Source organism: Sus scrofa, chromosome 5, assembly GCF_000003025.6.
Source record: "Sus scrofa isolate TJ Tabasco breed Duroc chromosome 5, Sscrofa11.1, whole genome shotgun sequence".
Classification (NCBI taxonomy): domain Eukaryota; kingdom Metazoa; phylum Chordata; class Mammalia; order Artiodactyla; family Suidae; genus Sus; species Sus scrofa.
This window is the reverse complement of record NC_010447.5, coordinates 80047218-80066310: the sequence shown is the minus strand read 5'-3', so window position 1 is coordinate 80066310 and position 19093 is coordinate 80047218. Positions and strand designations below refer to the sequence as shown.

At 48.2% G+C, this 19093-nt stretch overlaps 1 protein-coding gene across 2 annotated transcripts in view; it reads left to right on the top strand.

The window, feature by feature from the left end:
- Nucleotides 1–19093, top strand: part of CHST11 (carbohydrate sulfotransferase 11) — a 280346-nt gene that overhangs the window by 2593 nt on the left and 258660 nt on the right. The gene's annotated exons all lie outside the window — the stretch shown is intronic.

Sequence of the window (19093 nt, the reverse complement as noted above, 5' to 3'; positions counted from 1 at the left end):
GTTTGGGACCTGGGGAGGGAGGGGCGCCTGCGAGTGTGGCGGCCCCAGGTTCGCAGCTCCTCTCTCAAGCCCAACAGGTAAAACCTTCCAAAGAAGCTTCCAGGGTGAGAGGAGTCTCACGTTGGAGCCGTGGGTCACCACCCCCTCAATGCCCAGCAGGCCCCCACTGGGCCCCATTGGCTCCCAAATCCGTTTTCCACGCCTCCAGTTGCTTTTCTCAGTATAGCCACAGCAGTAATTTGCTTTTATAGTTGCAAGGAGGGAGCTGGAAACACACTTCCTTCCAGGGACATAGGGTTGGTGTTTTTGCCTCCTGCATTCTCCTTTCAGTGTGTATATAACACTTTCAGCAGGCGCAGCCTCATATTCATCTAGCCTGCCTTTGGATGGATGGCAGAGGAATAAAGCCGTTCTTTCCATCACACAGGCATGGCTGTCTGGTGCAAGATTCCTTGACAGCACCCGGGCATGATGGCCCCTCTGCCCCTGCTCCGCCTGGAGCCATTGTTAAGGTGGCCCCATGGCCAAGGATCTAGTCCTAGGGTCTGACACCACGGCCTGTAACCTCAGGACATCCACGCCAGCCTTGTACAAGGTGGCTTTTGTTTGCAGCTGGATATTTTTAGTTTCCTGTCAGTAAACTGCAGCGGTGTTTGTCTCCTCACCCAAACTGGTGGTTGTGAAACTTCTAAGGGAATTTAAAAATGGACGTGGCTTGCCTACCGGCAGCCAGGCGGTGGTTGCCGTGGGCAGAACCAGACAGCAACATCCCAGAGACCAGGCTAGAATCCGCCCCCCGTGGGAGGCTGGGTGGTGTGCCCATACACCGAGGCTCCAGCGCTTTAAACAAAGGGCCAAATGATTTGCTTTAGAAACTACAGATGTGTTTAGGCCACTTAAAGTTTTGCCTGGACTGAACATGTCAGGTAATTCTCTCCACAATTGCCTGGAAGGGGGATCAATATTAGGCTCCAGCAGCAACGTTCTTTAGCTTCTCTGTACTTCTTGGTTGTCCAGTGAGACTAACTGGACCCGTAAAACTACCTCTATCCGTGGTTTTCATGCGTCTGGTGCATTTCTTATCCTTTGTGAGACTTAGGAAATAACTTTCCAGCCAGAGATACCAGAAAGAAACTTTCAACTTGCCACTGGCACTTTGAAAAAATGTCCTGCTAGTCGGAATATTAAGTTGCCTTGAAAGCAGTGGTAGTGCCTTTCAGTCTGGCCTTTTGGAACCAGGGATAGAACCTTTTCCAAAGCTGTCCTGATAAGGATCCTCTGTCCTTGGTCCTCTGCTCTCAAGCTTGGCTTTCCTTCCTGGTCCCGTTTCCTCCCAACAAATGGCATTTGTTGATTATTTGTGCCTACGCGGGCATGCTCTTCTGAGACTTTTTTCCCAGTCCATAGCAAATATGACTTTGGGTACATTCTGTGAACGTGCATCTACAGGGAGTTCGATTGAAAGGTCTTCCTCATTTTTATTTGATTTTATTTTTTAATGGCTACAACTTCAGCATATGGACGTTCCTGGGCCAGCGATGGAATCCGAGCCGCAGCTGCAGCAACAAAGGATCCTTTAACCCACTGCCCTGGGCCTGGGATTGAATCCGCACCTTTGCAGCGACCCAAGCCGCTGCAGTCGGATTCCTAACCGGGACCTCCAGGTCTTCCTTATTTTGAATTACATATTGTTCCATGAAAACTCCATGTCAGTGGTTTATTGTTACACGGGACATAAACATTTGCGTTGATATTTGTCTTAAACATTTACTCCCCCCCCATTTTATTAAACTACCCTGTGGACGGCTGATGCTATATCTTTTTCCTACTGCTTTGAATGTCATTAAAGAGGAGCCGATTTTTGCTTCTCTGAAGGATTTCGGGTAATGACAGCTGATCCTTTAGCCTGGCTCTGCAGTTGTCTTCTCTCCACCGTGGGAGAGGCGGAAGGGACCACAGCATGGCACAGATTGTGTTGCTAGAAATTTGGAGCCCTCTGGCAGAAGGGCCATTTCTGTTTATATCAGAAACAGAATAATAGTATTCCAAAGAAATGGATTCTCGTTTTCATTGATGGCTAGAGAACACCTGCAGTGTGTGAGGAGAGAGAGAAGGAATAAAGGAAGACAGCTGGCAGGGGGCTGGCTGTTGTGCCCTCTGATTCTAATCCAGACTTCCTTGTCTTTTGTGTTTTCTAATGTATAAACTTGAGTAGTTGATCTTTAATTTGGTTGGCAGGCTCAGCAGAAGCAGGCCATGAGTAAAGGCAGTTTTCTTTAGATCTTTGACACTCTGAGTTAATAGTCTCAGGGCAGGGATTAGGTTTCAGGCCCCATTCTAATCCCAGTGGGTTTTTTTTTTTTTTTTTTTTTCCCCACAGTGCCTGGCACATAGTAGGTTCTCAATAAAATATTTGCTAGATGAATGCACGAAGTGGTTAGACTCTAGGAGACCTGCTTCTCCAGTTTTCCAGAAGGGTATATCAAACCTGGCCAAGAAGGCCTGGTCCATAAGTCTGGCTCTCTTGGGGCGGTGGGACAGGGGACAGGGTCCAGACACTTCTCTGCCCTCCTGGCCTCTGAGAGACCCTGAGTCATGGATCCCTGCTCATCATGCACCAGACAGGAGCATTCCCCGTGGCCTAGATTTGCTGCTGGGAAGTATGAGGCAACGAGGCACTGCTGGCTGTCCTGGGTACTGGGGAAGCTTGGCCTCGTTTTGCCATCGACCTGTAGACACCCATCCGCAGGTGAGACCCCTTCCGTGGGCCAGAACTGCTCCTGATGTCGGTGACAGCGGAGCTACATGCCTGTGGTTTCTGCACACGTTTGAGTCCATCCGCGAACGCATCCTGTGAAAGCACATCCTGAACCTTGAAGTGTCTGGCATACCTGCCCCAGACGGCCGGCCTTTGATGGCTGTGTCAGGCCAGGCAAAGCTGAGAGGCCCCCAGGCTGCATTTGCGCTGAGTGTGTGCAGACAGCTCTTCTGAACCTTCCTTTTGTGTTCCTCTGTAGGATTGTGGTTTTGTTTGAAAGCTCCTGTTCCTAGAAGAGAAGCCTGCGGAGAAAGCCTTTTTTCTCCCTCTCTTTCTCTCTCTCTTTTATTTTCCTTTTGTAGCATGTTTACTTTCACTGTTGCCTGGGATTTCTTTGCCTTGGTTGAAAGTATTGAAAGATTATACCCTTTATTTAAAGACGTCTTGGGTTACCTCTTTGTAGTTGGCTTGATTAGATTGAATGTAAAACGCTTGTGTTATAATTTGAATCTAATTATACACATAATATGTGCTCATTTTGGACAAGCTAGGAAGTACAGAAGAAAAACAATCATCCGTTAATCTCCCACTCAGAGGCAGTAGGTACTTTTTTCTGTGTATTATAGTATATACATAGGAAACACAGACAAAATTGCATCACGGATTTTGTAGCTTGTTTGAGAGATGATATGTATTTTAGACACATGCGTCATGATGGTGACTAGTTATTAAAGACAGAGAATTTAACCACAACCTTTTATATGAATGGAGTGGCACATACCTCTAGCTTTCTGCCTCCACCCCTTTGCAGGATGTCAGTCTGGGATCCTGCTTTTTGTTTTTTTGTTTTTTTTTTCCTGCACATATATTTAAAAAAAATTTTATTGGCGTATGGTTGACTTACAATGTTGTACTAGTTTCAGGTGTGCAGCAAAGTGAATCAGCCATAGATATAAATATATCCAGTCTTTTTTCCCCACATAGGTTTTTTACAAATTATTGAGTGTATTTTCCTGTGCCATATGGTAGGCTCTTGTTAATCACCTGCACATATTTAATTTTAAAGAACCTTTTTGTTGACATATGAAATGAGTTTGGAGTCGTACTAGTTCGTAGGGGCTGTTGTTATGGTATCTATCTGAAACTTCCTTTGAAAAGATGTCAGGAGGGGAAGTTCCCTTTGTGGCTCAACAGTCACAGACCTGACTGGTATCCATGAGGACGCAAGTTCGATTCCTGGCCTCACTGAGTGGGTTAAGGATCCGGCATTGCCGTGAGCTGTGGTGTAGGTTACAGACACAGCTTGGATCTGGCATTGCTGTGACTGTAGTGCAGGCTGGCAGCTGCAGCTCTGATTCGACCCCTAGCCTGGGAACTTCCATATGCCATGGGTGTGGCCCTTAAAAAAAAAATTCAGGAGAGTCTCAAATATGAGACGGTTATAAATTCTGGAGACAGCATGAAAGAAGTGAAGGAGAAGACGCTTCCAGCATGGGGTCTCCCCTTGGCGGTTTAAATGTTTGCACCTCAATGGGGAGTTTCATAGCTGCATGAAGATAGGACAGATACAGTTAGGCAATTTCCTTTGACAGTTATAGCCACTGCCCTGGAGTCCTCATTTCATTGCCTCTGAAATCAAGTGGTGATCGTGCACCGGAGAAAGTGTGGTTGGGGGATTTCTGATGGGCGAGGGACCAAGGCATCCACTCTCCAGCAGAGGCAGCTGCTGCTTGTATTTATCTGGATGAAAAGTCATTTTGCTCATGACGAGCTCTATCAGCAACAGCCATTTAAAAACAGGAAATCAAAGGCTTACAAGCCCAGGCACCGCCTTTTTCCTTCTTAAATCCCCCAGAAGGACAAACCTCTTCTTAATCTGGGGCCGGTGAGGGGGAAAGACTCTCATAAAAGTCACGGCCTTCTGTCAGGTCAGAGTCTGAGGACAACCAGACGTTGTTTTAGATGCTCATTTTCTCTTTTTATTTTCCTTTTGAGTTTTGAGATCCCATCTTTATTCCCGGGCGAGGCTCTTCCTTTGAGCTCATGGAATAACCTGATCTGTCTGAGAAAACTTCCGGAACTTGTAATTTGATGCCTCTTCCATCAGATGTCATTGATCAGAACTTGAGCGCAGAGGGGCTCTTTCTGTCTCTCTCGCTGTGTCTCTCTCTGTCTCTCTGGCCTCTACTCTGCGCCCGGATACAACACAGTGTTTCTGTCCTCATGGAACTTACCTTCTAGAGGGGTAGGCAGGCTTTAGGCAAAGGCAGAAGTCACATAGGTGGCATGTCAGATGGTGCAAAGAGAGAAGAACAAAGCCAGGAGACCAATGTGGGATGCCAGAGGCCAGCGATGCAATTTAACAGAGAGGTCATTCTCGGGGTGTCCCTGATAGGGTGACATTGGACAGCAGGAACCAGAAGGACCTGAAGGAGCCGGCCACTGTCCGCCCAGCCCCAGGCAGAACATTCCAGACAGAGGGCAGCACAAGTCTGTTCCCTGAGGCAGGACCCTGCAGCAGGCAGCTCTGAGGGTCTGGGGCAGAGGGAGGCAGCAGCTAAGTCTAAGAGGTGGAGAGAGGTGGTGGGGCTGCGGCCTTGACTGGGGAGGGAATGAGATGCCCTGGAGGAGGCTGAGCCCAGGACCCTTGGAGGAGGGGCATGGAATGGGGGTGGCAGAGCCAAAGCTTCTTCCTTGCACTTGCGTTTATCTAGGTGGCCTGTAGTGCATTGGGTGAAGCGGTTACCATGTCAAACCCACTTCCCCTCCACCAGCCCCCCCCAAAACTAGACCAGTCCCATTTTCAGTTTTTAAAAGCAGAAATCAGAAAAAAAAGATCTGACAGGAATTTTAACTGAGCTTGTGTTGGGAAACTCTTAAAATGTTCAGGGTGTGATCCAAGGCCTTCCTAGATGTAAAACAAACATCAGCTGCCCCAGACTTATGTAGGCAGTCAAGAAAAATAGAGATGGAACGGACTGATGATTTGGGAGTGAAAGACCCAGGTGCTAGGGTGGTCCCCACTGCCTAACCCCAGGAATGATTGATTTCATCAACTCTAAGACCCCCTCCCCCCCATTTTCCTAGTTAGGAAATTTGACGTGCTGTGATTGATAGTACCTTAGTGCTGTGCTGACCTCTAACGGGTAGCCTCTTTTCTCTTAGTGGAACATAAAGTGGCCCGTGTATCTTACAGCTGATGCCCTGTAAATTGTGAAGGTGCTTTCTGTGAATCTCCAGAACCTCCGTAGGGTGACGAAAAATGGCACTCAGGCTTCACCTGAGGGCCTGGAGGTACCTGATCAGCCCTGATCACCTGCTTCATAAAGGCTTTGCTGGCTGGGGGCAGGGGGGTGGGTGGGTGGGGGGCAGTTTCCTTTGTGGTTCAGCAGTTAACGAACCTGACTAGGATCCATGAGGATGCGGGTTTGATCCCTGGCCTCGGTGCTCAGTGGGTTAGGATCCTGTGTTGCCATTGCTGTGGCTGTGCCTGTGGTGTTAGGACAGCAGCTGTAGCTCTGATTTCACCCCTAGCCTGGGAACTTCCATATGCCGTGGGTGTGGCCCTAAAAAGCAAAAAAAAAAAAAAAACTTTGGCTTTGGTTGGCAATAGGAAGGGGCGGGGAGTATGTTATTTAAGGAGGAGCTCAAACCTGGAAATGGACAGAGAAATAGATAGAGCTGTTTGTTGGGGAAAGTGTCCCCAACATGGATTTGACATTTCAAGGCCACTGAGCTCCCATGGCCTTGGTCGTTTCTCTTCTCTAGCCCTTTTAGAAATACCTTGTAGTTGTTTGTTTACTTACACATCTTCCTCTTTTGAGGAACCTCTGCCAGGTTCCTTTTATAGCCTCTAAGCTTGGCCAGTATGTAAGTGGTTGGCAAAGATGCCTCTTCTGCCCCAGTCCCCACCTCTCCCGTGTGCATACAGCCCAGAGGGAAGAGCCAGGTTGGCTTGCTGTGTCCAGTTGGCTGCTGGTATGGTCTGTTTTATTTGTCTCGCAAATCTCTTGGCTCCTGGTTTGCTAGGATTCAGTCACGTTTCAGGTCAGGAACTAGAAAGCAGTCTAGGTATGTTAGGCAGAAAGGTATTTAATGGAGGGAATCTGGTCTCTATAAAATTGTTGAGAGGGCTGGAGGCACGGAGCTCTCCACTGGGCCTCCAGGAATGAGTCTCACCTAATAGCAGTAGTATATGTAACAACTTATAGGCAAACATAGATTGACATGGCTGCTCCCACTTAATAACTCTGTGGTCCCAAACAAGTAATGACCCACTAAATGTGTCACCACCTCTGAGACCATCTCTGGAACTGCTGAATCCAAGAACAAACCAATGACACTGGGGACCAGGGATCACAAATCCTGATTCTAGAATTCGGATGCTTCCCCACTGCGACATGCAGAAAGCCAGAGAGTGGTCCCTTTTGTGCTGTTGCAAAAAACTCCCACACCGCCATCACCAGGAGGGTGAAAACAACCCAGAAGGTAGGAAGACGGCTTCTCACTTGTGCCCTCTTTTTAACTCTGACGTGAGTGCTTCTGCCTGGGGGAACTAAATTCACGTTCAGAACCCTAGCTTCATCAACAGCCTCTGTGGTATAGAAAGGCCTTCTAGAAGGGGTGGAATGGATCATGAGCAAACACCCAGAGTCCTCACCACACCCGATTGGGAAAACACATGTGAGCATCCATCCTGCATATGTTTTGCTTATAGCAAATGTATACATATTACTCCCGTTATCTAAATATGTAGGATAAGGATCTTTCTAACTTTCTAAATCCACAGTGTTTGTAAACCCACATGTTCATTATCTTCTGCAGAATTCCGCTAGCTGGCTCCTGGTCAGCCCTGACTCTTTCATCCTTTTACCTTGTACTGTGGCATAGAAGACTCAGGGGGTAGGGGGGTGGGGGTGGGGAGAGGAATGCCATTTTCTTGTGTGCATAACTTGTGAGTCTTAGCTCCAAGCTGTAGTTTCTTGACTGGGATCTCAAAAGATAATTTTTTGTTTTGTTTTTTAGGCCCCCCCCCCGGCATATGGAGGTTCCCAGGCTAGGGGTCGAATCAGAGCTACAGCTGCCAGCCTACACCACAGCCACAGCAACACCTGATCCGAGCTGTGTCTGCGACCTACACCACAGCTCAGGGCAACCCACTGAGCGAGTGCCAGGGATTGAACCCACAATCGCAAGGCTCCTGGTCAGAGTTGTTTCTGCTGCACCAGGACGGAACTCCCTTGACTGGGATCTCTTTAAGCCTCTATTCCGTTTCTTGAGGATTAGTTTGGGTGAGAGTAGCTAAGATAATCTGTAAATCCACTTCTGGTTCAGTGATAGATGGTGATCCATAGAAATGTGCTGAGAGCGGTGGGATAATTGAATTTTTGCACTTTGTGCCTCTCCGTCTCCCTCCTGAAGATGCCCGAGTTTCATAAATGCCATGTCACTTGGTATGACAGTTGCGGGGGGATGTTTGTGTCCATTCCTATGTAACACTAATTCACTTTTTTGTTGTTGTTGTTGTTGCTATTTCTTGGGCCGCTCCCGCGGCATATGGAGGTTCCCAGGCTAGGGGTCCAATCGGAGCTGTAGCCACCGGCCTACACCAGAGCCACAGCAACGCTGGATCCGAGCCGCGTCTGCAACCTACACCACAGCTCACGGCAACGCCGGATCGTTAACCCACTGAGCAAGGGCAGGGATTGAACCCGCAACCTCATGGTTCCTAGTCGGATTCGTTAACCACTGCGCCACGATGGGAACTCCTAATTCACTTTTTTTTAACATTAAATTTGGTTTTCTAATTTCAATGACGGTGGAAGGCTTGATGTTTCCTTCCCAGGCCCCTTTGTGATAGATTGAGTGTCCACTCAATTTTGGAAGCCCAGGGTGTAGACTGTTTTTTTTTTTTTCTTCCCCTTCTTTTTACAGGCACATCTGTGGCATATGGCAGTTCCCAGGCCAGGGGTGGAATCGGAGCTGCAGCTGCTGACTGCAGGCCTGGGACACAGCCACGGCCACACCAGATCCTATGCTGCAGTGTTCCTTAGCCCACTGAGTGAGGCCAGGGATCAAACCTATATCCTTACAGAGACAACACTGGGTTCCTAACCTGCTGAGCCACAGCAGGAACTCCTAGACTCTTGAAGGTAGTTGGGGATGGTCGGACCTTCTGTCTTCAACTTTAGGTAAACGTACAGTGTTAACCTGGTGCCCACTCTGGCCAAATGGTGAGTCAGAGTTTGGCTTTAGATAAATAAAATGGGTAGGACTGATATTTCCAGTATCACTGGAGGTCAGGTCTACCTCCTATAGATGTGGAGAGAAATAAAGAAACCTGGCTGGCCAAGTACGTCTTTCAGGCCTTATCAGTCTCTGGCTTGAGTGGTTATCTTAAAAGCCTTGTGAAAAAAACCCTCAAAGGCAACTCAAGTGCAATAGGCTGGCGGCTGGGTACTGTTAGAAGCTGTTAACTTCCAAGAAACCCAGAGAAGGGAAGACACAAAGGCCCCTCTAGGGCAGAATTGTAATGTAACATGTTACATTCCTTTTCTTTTTTTTTTTTTCTTTTTTTTTGGGGGGGGTCTTTTTAGGGCCACACTTGCAGCATGTGGAAGTTCCCAGGTTAGGGGTCAAATGGGAGCTGCAGCTGCCGGCCACAGCCACAGCCACAGCAATGCGGGATCCGAGCTGCATCTGCAACCTACACCACAGCTCATGGCAACGCCAGATCCTTAACCCACTGAGTGAGGCCAGGGATCAAACCCGTGTCCTCATGGGTACTCGTCGGGTTTGTTATTGCTGAGCCACAAGGGGAACTCCCTAACATGTTACATTTCTTTTTTTTTCTTTTTGTCTTTTCTAGGGCCACACCTGCGGCATATGGAGGTTCCCAGGCTAGGGGTCTAATTGGAGCTGTAGCCTCCGGCCTACACCAGAGCCACAGCACCTCGGGATCTGAGCCATGTCTGTGACCACAGCTCATGGTAACGCTGGATCCTTAACCCACTGAGCGAGGCCAGGAATCGAACCCGCAACCTCATGCTTCCTAGTTGGATTCATTGATCCCTGAGCCAGGGCGGGAACTCCCATGTTACATTTCTTAATGAGATACCACTGAAGCGTGGAGAGTCTCGAGGTATTTCTCCAGGAGGAGCATTACTGGCCCGTGGATGGGATGCCTATTTGATGGGCAGAGAGATCCCACCCAGTGTGGGATGGCTGCCATCCTTAGCCCTCCACGCTTCAGCGATATCTGCCGTGGTACTTGGCTGCACTCGATGGTTTGGGAAAGCACCTGGCACATTGTAGGGGCTTAATAATTGACTGAATGAATGACTGAGGGGAAGTCGCAAACTCAAAGGTTTGGTCGCCTTTACCTCTCTTCTGCCATAGTGGTGAGGATTCAGTGAGAAACAAGATAGGAAAATACACTGAAAATGGATGCAAAAAGGTGTACACGTGTCGTTAAAATCAGTGCCCCGTGGTTCCTCATTCCAAGACGTAAATCTTCGTGTTGACGACAATGCTGCTGTGTTTCCTCCTGCTTGAAACCTGAGCGCATGTTTCTCCGTTTCGTGGGTGTGACTACACTGTCAGGTTTACCCAGAGGGTCCTGCTTCTAGACTCCTAGGAACATCTCCTTTCTAGATGCCCTGGCCCCGTCTGCTGTGTCAGCCCACCCTCCACAACCGAGGCCAGAACTTAGCCCTGCCTCAACATCGCAGTGTGGTGTTTTGCAAAAGCTGAGTCTATCTGTTGAAAAATCAGCCTTGTGGTTTCATGCTGAAGGCAAAGGCCATAGCTTTTCTCCCCAGTGGGGAACAAAAGTACCCCTTAGGTCCCTGTTAGCTTTAAAACATGATGCTTGAAAAACCAGAGACAGGTGTCCATCATGTCATTGCTTTCCTTTCTTTTTTTTTTTTTTAATGATTCTTATTTTTTCCATTATAGCTGGTTTACAGTGTTCTGTCAATTTTTTATTGTACAGCAGAGACCCAGTCACACACACACACACACACAGACACACATTCTTTTTCTCACATGATCCTCCCAAGTAGACATAGTGCCCAGGGCTATACAGCAGCCTCCCGTGGCTTATCCAGTCCAGAGGCAATGGTTTGCATCTACTCACCCCAAGCTCCCCGTCCCTCCCCCTCCCTTTGGCAACCACTAGTCTCTTCTCCAGGTCCCTGAGTTTCTTTTCTGTGGGAGGCTTCATCCCTGCCCCTTCTGAAGCCGAACTCTGAGAAGGATGCAGATCGTTCCCAGGAGCCGTGGTCGGACGCGTGGCACAGGACAGAACCCATCAGCCTGTGTCTCTGCATTTGAGCCTGTGACGTGCAGAGGAGGCCGGTCACCCCACTCTTGGCAGCCGAGGGGAGCTTCCTCTGTGGATGGCACTCGCAGCAGGGGCCAGGGCCCGCGTCCGCCTGTCGCCAGCAGAGCAGGCACTGAACTCAGTCCAAAGACCAGACCGTGCTCCTGATCTGAGCCAGGCCCAGGGTTCTTCAACCTGAGACGGAGGGCCTGTGTGGTCTCCACCTCGGCCCCCTGGGCACAGTCCCTGCTGGGGTGGGGGAGGGCGGGTGGGGCGGGGCATCTGTCAGGGCCCGCTGTTCTTTACAAATTGAAAACGTCGCTTATGAAGCGCGTGGCCCTCCAGCTGAACTTTCCGCCTCATCTAATTGATTTAGACCCACAGTTCTGGAGCCAGCACAGCTTTGCTCCCTTCTCTCCCCCAGGGCAGGCGACATCTGGCAGTGTCTGGAGACAGCCTGGTTGTCCCAGCTGGGGAGGTGGGGCATATTGGCATCTAGTGGGTAGAGGCCAGGGATGCTGCCCACCATCCTGTAACACACAGGACAGCCCCCCAGTGAGGGATGATCCAGCCCAGAATATCAACAGTGGCAAAACCCTTCTTTAGATCCCAGAGTTTTCTGATGCTTTCCTAAAAATAACTCTAGTGAGATGATCACGGAGTGATACTGTAAATCAGACACTGTGCCCACTGCTGTGCTCAGATAATCACATTGAATCTTCCTCACAACCCATTGTACAGACGAGGAAATGGAGGCTCGGAGAGGCGAAGGAGCTTGCCTCAGGTCCCAGTGCTGGAAAGTTGAAACAGGATCCTGGCTTGAGTCTGACACCAAAGATGACTCTTCGCCTCACCAGAATATCCCATCCACGTGTTCTTGGTTTTAGCTAATTAGGTCAAGAACATAATTATTTTAGAAGGGCCGTAAGCTCAGCTGCAGATGCTCCATGGGAAATTCAGTGATAGCCCCTTCTCTTCTTACCCTACACTCTATCCCTGGCTGAGCTCATCGCCTCTGGGGCCAGTGGTGTCACCTGTGTTCAGGTGACACTCACCTCTCTTCTTCTTGGATGTGCCTGGAGGTAAATGTCCAGATGTTACCTCCTGTGTGAAACCAACATCCATCCCCGCTTGGTCAGAGGAAGGGGCTGGGTGTCCTTCCCTGTGTCCCGTGGTATGAGTGTGTGTGCACCTCCGTTATGACGTGCGCTGGTGGACTGGCTCATCCAGAGCGGGCTGTGTCTTGTGTGCCGCGGGATCCCAGCACCTAGAACAGAGCTGGGGTAATAATAGCAGTTGTCTGACTCTGGGTGGCTGCAACAAAACCCCACTGACGGGTGGCTTATAGACAACAGACATTTATTTCTTGCCATTTTGGAGGCTGGAAGTTCCAGATCAGGGTGCTAGTGTGGGGGGCGAGGGCCCCCTTCCAGCCACAGACATCTCATGTAACTCCACATGGCAAAAGGGGTGATGCAGCTCAGGGGGGTTGGGAGGGGGCACTAATCGCATTCATGGGAGCTGTGTCCTCCTGACCTAACCACCTCTTAAAGGCGCAACCTCCTAATTTATTACCTTGGGCATTAGGTTTTCAACATGCACATTGGGGTGGGGGGGGGGCACAAGCATTTAGACCATAGCTGTAGTCACCAAGAAGCATTGACTGAAAGAATGAATGCACTGATGGTAATTGGTGGCCAGGAAGAAAATTCCCCGCACTGGGATGGCAGATATGGCGTTTTCAGCTGTTCCATTGCCAATTTGATTTCCAGTTTGATTCTCCAATGACCTGCCAGGCGAGAGAGCAAAGAGGGACTCATTTCACACCATGGCTAGATGGAGACACAGCCAAAAAGGGAACAGCTCTCAAAGATATGGTTGTTATTGCGATAGGTAACCTGTGTGTGCTCGGAGCCAGGGTCTGCAAATTCAGCTCGGAAGGCCGTTTTAGGGCAGCCCTGCCTGAATAGGAGAGGCTGTCAGGTCCAGATGTAACTCCAAACTTTCTAGTAGTCACGTTAAAAAGGAAAAAGAAACAGGTGAAATTTATTTCTGAAATATCGTTTTAAGAGGCAATGCATGTTAAAAATTATCGAGATTGTTTTATTTCTTTTTGTGTACTAAGTCTTCAGAAACCCGGTGTATATTCTCCATTCAGAGCAGCTGGCAGTTCACACTCACCGAATTTCAAGTCCTCCATAACCACATGCGGCTGGTGGCTACCATGTTGGATTGTGCAGCTTTGAAGTGTTGCAGAACTTTCTGTGTATTGCCTTAGGATTTGGGGGTTCACTATGTTCTCTCTCTCTCTCTCTTTTTTTTTTTTAATTTTTGCTCCTTTACCGCTTTTTAAGGGAATGTTTTCTTTCCTGGCTATGCCTCTGGGAAGACTGTTGACTCTCTTAGGACTCTAGGTCTTAAAAATGAGATATTCGTTGTGGAGTCATAAATGTGTGGATACTCCGGGATCTTTAAAGTCTTCTGGCCAATCAGTCGTCATCTGAAGCATGACCTTCCTGATGAGAGCCTTGCAAACTCTAACGGAGAGAGAGAGAGAAGCCATCAATTTCATTCTGCAGATGAGGCAATACAGACGCAGGGGGGTGCAGGGAATTGCTCAAACTCAGTTTAAAGTGGTTCTAATGCAAATGTTTGAGTGCCAAGACTGGTCCAAGGAAGGTTCACTCTATTGAGTGGACGGAAGCACTCATGATTAACTCTCTCACGGGGCCAAATGTGATTGGGGTCAGAGAGAGAGACAAGAGGAGTGATTGCTTTAGAGTGGTGTAGAGGAAGACTTCCCAGGAGAGGTGACTTTGCACTGGGCCCTGAAGGATGCGTGGAGAACTAGGGTGGGTGGGAAGGAGAGGCCATGTCTGCGGACACAGGAGGCTCCAGGGTGGAGAGATGGCTGGACAACCAACCTGGAGGGCTCTGAAGCCCCTGAAGTTTGACTTTTATTCTTGGGACTGGGGAGCCATAGACGGCTTAGGGTCTCCTGTTTTTCCAATGATGACATTTATGTTTAGTGCAATGAAACTCTCTTGTTTCACTCGAAGGGCAGAGGTTTTCCACTCACTTTCTGAGAATGAACTTGGAGCCATTTGGAAATAGCTGCTATTACCATTGTTTAATGGGGGAGAGAAGATGATTCATGAATGTCTAAAGTGCAAAGTACCCAACAGCTTAAAAGCACTCTGGGATGGGGTTTAAATCTGCTGTTTGTTTGCATCGCTCGGGCCAAAATGAGAGCCTTGGAGTTGCAGTTTGAGTCTCTCGGTGGCTAATGGTGCCCTGGGTTCACCCTCTGAGGCCCTGGAAGGAGTGGCAGGACTGTGTTAAGAGCTGCGGGAAGGCGGGTTTCTCGAGTTGGTGTGAGCGGTTGGGTCTGTCTGGGGTCAGGTCGCGGCTGTGGGGCTGTCCCCGGAGCTGAGCAGTGTCTGCTGGACCAACGTCAGCCCCTTCCTCCTGGGAACCGAGACCCCAGGCTTTAAGGCCCCCCAGAGACTCGCCCTGTGCGCTGCGTGTGGGCTCGGCTGTCCTTGACTCGATGAAAGATGCCGCCCTGTGTCATCTTCATATCAAAAGGCCGCCTCCTTGGAGTGGATGGGCTAATTGTAGAGCTCTTCCGCCGCAGAACCTTTGTGCTGGGTACACCCCGAGAGCCCCCTTCATTTTCTCTGCGAGCCTGTGGCACTTGACATCCATTGACAAACATCCCAGAGCTGGTTTCCTCGTGGGGTATTTCACCACCTTTGATCTCCTTTTCCTTCCATTAAAATAACAACACACAGGGAGAGCTCTCCCAAAGGCTTAATTAAAATAAAAAAAAAAAAAAAGGTAATACAATGCCATCACCGACTTTCAGCCTTTTTTAAGGGGCAGGGAGCCTGTGGCCTCCCAAGCTCCAGTAGTTTTTGGATTTACACTTACAGACTTGTGCGGAGTTAGGGATTAGGGATTGGAAGGTCTAATTAAGACAGTGCTTATCATTAGGGATCTATGCCAGAGTATGGGAAGCAAGCTTATTTTGAAAATGGAAGAGTGAGATCTGGACTCTTTTAAGAGCCAAGGTTTGATGGAACGTAGGGCTCTCTGTATAATTTTGCTGTTCAAAAATGGAAGAGACCCTACTGTATAGCACAGGGAACTATATCCAATCTCTTGGAACAAGATGGAAGATAATAAGAGAAAAAGAGATGTGTGTGTGTGTGTGTGTGTGTGTGTGTATGTGTGTGTGTGTGTGTGTGTGTATGTGTGTGTGTGTGTGTGTGTGTGTGTGTGTGTATGACTGGGTCATTTTGCTACACCGCAGAAATTGACACATTGTAAATTGACTATACTCTAATAAAAATATTTTAAAAATAAATGTATCTAAAAATTGTAACAACAAAACAGGGAAGTACAGGTTTGAAGTCGGAAACTGAACGGGCAGTTTTTTAGTCGCCTGTAATAAAGCAGTTTTTTCCGGGGAGAGTGTGAGCCATACTATGAAAGATAATTATGCACTTAAAATATTAACTAGTAACGGGTGGCCTTGCTCATTTTAGGATAATCCATTTAATGCAGGAGGGGAGTGGTTCAGGGCTCTTTCCTACAGGATTCTAGAGAGGATTCTTTTGAGGCTTGTGCAGACTTTGTTTCCTGAGTCTGTAAAAGCAAATTGAGAATTTAAAAATAAATATAGGTCTGATCGCAAGTGTCTTCCTGCAAATGGGATTCGAGCCGCGTGAAGGATGTTGTCATTGGAAAGTCACAGCGACATTCCTTCTTATTTTCATAGGAAATAAAAGAGCCATGGATTCAGAGCACTGAGTTCTCTGCATGGAAGCCTTGGCTGTCATAGCTGAGTGTTTGAGTTGTTCTAAAACATGGGTAACCCTGACTGGAAGATGAGATGCAGTTAAGCAGAAAGTAGAAAGGGCATTCGTTGAGTGGGAGTGGGGGGCAGGTCCTGGTTCTTCTGCTCCCTCCCGGGGACCCTCTCACACATGGCTAGGGAATGTCCATGTTGGCAGTGGCTCTGTGCCTGTTTTAGGTTTTGGGGTTCTGAGTAAACTTCTGTTGGAAGAAAATGTTGCAAGGCTAAAACCATCAGCTTTGCAGCTGGCTGCGGAGACTACTTCCAATTTCTCCCAACTCCAGTCTTCCTCTGTTAGCAGTTCTCAAAATCGACACACATTTAGAGTTAAATCCCAAGTGAAGTGAATAATTACTGTTAATCCAGTATGAACAGGCTGACATCTCCCCACCCCTCCATCCGTCACTCAAACATTTGTCTATCCAGCAAACATTCATCTGACTACAGAGACAAATCTAAATAAGACTTAGTTCCTGAATTCCAATAACTTGCAATTTAGCAAGTGGCGACAGACCCATAATTGGGAGCTGTGAAGCTTTGTAATAATGGCTACGGGCTGCTAGGAAAAGAGGAGTAATTAGTTCAGGGGAGGTCAGGGAACTTCACAGAGAAAGAACGTTTGAGCTGGGCTGCGGTCATTCATTCAGTTATTTAACAAGCACGTATTGAATGCCTACCGTGTGTGCCAGGACCCTTCCAGGGGCTCAGGAAGCAGCAGGAGACAAAACAGACAAGATCCCTGTCTCAATGGCACTGACATTTCTTGGCGTGCAATTCATCAAGTTGCAAGGTTGGTGACACCGCTGGCTCCTTTTCACCATCACCCCATCCCCTGCCTTGTAGTATCAGAGTAAAGTAATGGTTTGTGTGTGGGTATATATTATAATGATATAATTATACACATATTATATAATATACACACACACATACATTCATACACACACATATGTATATTCTTTTTTTCAAATTACAAACTTAATTTAGGCATATTACAGAGCATTTTGAAAAAATGAAACCCGCTTCCAAAAAAGTCACCCCTGATCTTCCTACCACCCAGGAAGGATCTCTGTTCACCTCTGGCCTGCTGTTTGACGCATCCATACATATACATACATATATGTGCAGAGATGAAATCATCATGCATATATCATAGCGTGTCTGTTTTTAGTACTGAGCATAGGTTATTTTCTCAGGTCATCCAAGTTTTCTTTGAAAACACCATAATATTCCATCATATGGATGCCAGAATATTCCATCGTATGCATATGTCATTATATGGACATAATTTACTTGTTCTCATTTGTTGAACACTTTTGAAAACGACTTTTCCCTTTGAAAAAATATACCTTTTTGTACATAAACCTTGCTCTGAGTTTTATAATGTCTCTTTGAGATGAATTTTCAGAAGGGGAATGCACAGGTTATAAACTATTGAAGGCTCTTGGTAGGTATGGTCAGAGCGTTGTCTGCAAGCGTGTATCTATTTATGCTCCAGTCGGCAGGCAGCGCATCAAAGTGTTGGAGCCAGCTTGATTTGGCTGCTGTCCAGATTCCTGAGTCTCCCTCAAACTCAGCATGGATGCTCTTGTTTAGTTTTTGGTCCAAGCTAAATCACAGGCTTCTGGACAGCACAGAGTGGGTCCGCAGCGCCTGCCTTGTCACCGTCTGGTGAGAGAATAAACGTTTGTTGAATAAGGACCTGTGCTTCTGAATGAAGGAGCCCCAAAGGGTGGGAGGGAGGTTTCACTTAAAAGCTGGGAAGAGGCTAGAACTTCCGTCATTGTCCCAAAGTACTGAGGGAGAGGGAAACCCATCCATACACAAATGCTTGTCTGAAAGCCCCCTCTGCAATTCTCCACGCATGTCCGAGTGGTCTGCAGATCATTCACAGGGTTGGCTGCTGACTCCCTGGGTGTCCTTTGATCCGTGTTCAATTATTTAGTCATCTCAACAGCCTGGTGAGGGAGGCACTCGTTTTTAGATGACGCTCAGAGAAGTTTTGTAATTAACTTATGGTAACACAGTGCTATGGTCCAAATATTTGTATGCTCTCAAAGTTCATGTACTGAAATTCTAACCCCCAGCAGTGATGGTCTCAGGCGGGGGGAACTCGGGAGGCGCTTTGGTCATGAGGGTGGAGCCCTCGTTGAAGGGGATGAGTGCCCAGGTCTGTGGGACTTCAGATGCTTTCCTAAGAACTTCTGTACAAAGCATGGGCTGGTGTGCAGACCTCTTTTCTGTGACTGAGGAGGCAGAATGGATAGCAGGGCGATCCCTGAGCTGGAAGGAACGTGGACAACTGCTCCATAGCTGATAAGATGTAGCAGTAGCTCTAGGAGGTCTTGTGCACCCAGCGGTCCTCAGCCAGCCTGAGGAAGGAATTCAGATGCGAGGGAGTTTGTGCAGGGACCAGGACAGAGATTCCGTGGCACCCTGGAGCAGCTCTTCACATGCCCTGTGCCACTCCCAGAAGGGGATGCTCAGCAGTGCCTTGAGAAGGAAGCCTCCTCCTGGGAAGCGTTCCTGGATGACCGTCTCAGGGTTGGGGGAACAGGCTCCCCTAAACAGGAAGCAGAGTGCAGGGGGCGGGGAGAGAAAACCAAACCCAACTCATGACTATGTCTTTCCTTTTGCAAAAGCGAAAGACACTGCTCTTGGTCTCTCTCTCTCTCTCTCTCTCTCTCTCTCTCTCTCTCACACACACACACACACACACACACACAGAGCAGATGGGGGTTTCCTGTGTGTTCTCTGCATCGCCTCTGCTTTCAAAGGGGAGGCCTGGATAGATTGAATCATTCTCTTGGATATTTTAAAACAAGATTTTCTCTTAAAAAGAAACAGTAGCTTATTCTTGATATTAGAGCGAGACTGGCTGCCAGCCACTCTAGTGGCAGCACCAAGAATATCTTATGGCAAAGTGTAGACCCCCCCCATAATTCCCACCAGCCCACACCAGATCACCCCCAAACACAAGCTAAGGAAAAACGCAGTGTTTGCTCTGCAGATGAGGTGGCTGGCAGCTCCCTTCCACCCTATAGCCTCCCCAAAGCCTTGTCACTTCCCACCTCTGGAGTCTCTGTCCCCCTCCCCACATTCCTCTTACACACACACACACACACACCCTGACTCTGACATTGTGGCACTGTGG